Source organism: Octopus bimaculoides, chromosome 7, assembly GCF_001194135.2.
Source record: "Octopus bimaculoides isolate UCB-OBI-ISO-001 chromosome 7, ASM119413v2, whole genome shotgun sequence".
NCBI classification, from domain to species: Eukaryota; Metazoa; Mollusca; class Cephalopoda; order Octopoda; family Octopodidae; genus Octopus; species Octopus bimaculoides.
This window is the reverse complement of record NC_068987.1, coordinates 23,556,402-23,557,662: the sequence shown is the minus strand read 5'-3', so window position 1 is coordinate 23,557,662 and position 1,261 is coordinate 23,556,402. Positions and strand designations below refer to the sequence as shown.

The 1,261-nt window shown below is 38.5% G+C and overlaps 1 long non-coding RNA gene across 1 annotated transcript in view; it reads right to left on the bottom strand.

The window, feature by feature from the left end:
* Window positions 1-906, bottom strand: part of LOC106878874 (uncharacterized) — a 7,215-nt gene extending 6,309 nt beyond the window's left edge. The window contains exon 1 of the long non-coding RNA XR_001410562.2: window positions 45-906. This is a non-coding gene — a long non-coding RNA (uncharacterized LOC106878874). The remainder of the gene's footprint in view (window positions 1-44) is intronic.
* Window positions 907-1,261: the final 355 nt, after the last annotated feature.

Sequence of the window (1,261 nt, the reverse complement as noted above, 5' to 3'; positions counted from 1 at the left end):
TATATATATTGCAACGAAATGAGGGCAGGGATCCCATTACTTACTTAATATAATATGATTATTTGAATTAAATATTTTTCACTCTTTCTCTCTAATATTCTCAATTTCTCCAGTATAGTCTTTCATCAAACTTCGCATTCTGTATTCCTCGTACATCTCAACACCGCTTTATCAACCAGTATTGTGACCGCCATATTTTCACTGTTGCCTGGCAACGGTACACATTAAATATTGCCTACTTTCAACCGTTTGAAAAACAGAAAAAAATTTAAAACATCAAAGGCGCAGGCGTGGCTGTGTAACAAGGAATTTGCTTTCCAACCACATGGTTCCGAGTTCAGTCTCACTATGTGGCACCTTGGGCAAGTGTCTTCAACTATAGTTCTGGATAGATTATGGCCTTGTGAGTGAATTTGGTAGATGGAAAATAAGAGAAACCCGTCGTACTGTGTGCGTGTGTGTGTGTGTGTATGTGCTTTAGTGCTTGTCACCCATTAACGCTTGACAACCAGTGTCCGTTTGTTTACGTCCATACTAACTTAGCAGTTGCTTAAAAAAGAATTACGAGTGTCGATTTGTTCGAGTAAAACCCTTCAAGGAAGTGCACCAGTATGGCCGCAAATCAGTAGCTGAAACGATTAAAAATAAAGGATAAAAAATCAAAAGATCGCTAAGTGGAAGAAATTAAATAGAATTCGAGAGAGTAGAGAAAGTCTGCCTTGGCAGGCAGAAAATATAAATCGTCTGAAGGTGGAATAAATTGGTTTGGTTGTCAAGAAGAGAAGTCCAACGTTTTAAACAGACCGCCTTCGTCGGAGAGGGATGTTTTCAGATAGTTCTGGCGAGACAAATTGAGAAAGGGAAAATAGTAAATAAGAGAAAACGTGCATAAGCCGGGCGTGTGTATTTTCAACGGCAAATATGGGAGATAATCGACGAGAAACCAAGTTAAGTTTTTAAAATGTGGAAGGGAGACAACTAATTAATAAGAAGTTGGTTATTTGAGAAGCAAGTGGAGAATGATGGTAAGTTTGAAAAGCTAGTAAGGAAAGGAAGAAAAATATATAACACTGGTTTAAAAAACTACAAACATGCTAAAGACGGAAGATACGAGGTATTTATTGATGTCAGGAAGACCCTAAGCTGAAGACGAGGTGTTTCCCTGTATTTGCAGGTATAGGTCAAGTCTTGGTGTTGTCATTCCATAAACTAAGAGGTGGTGTACCTGCTACTGTACTCTACCCTTCCTTCTTAGTCGAAT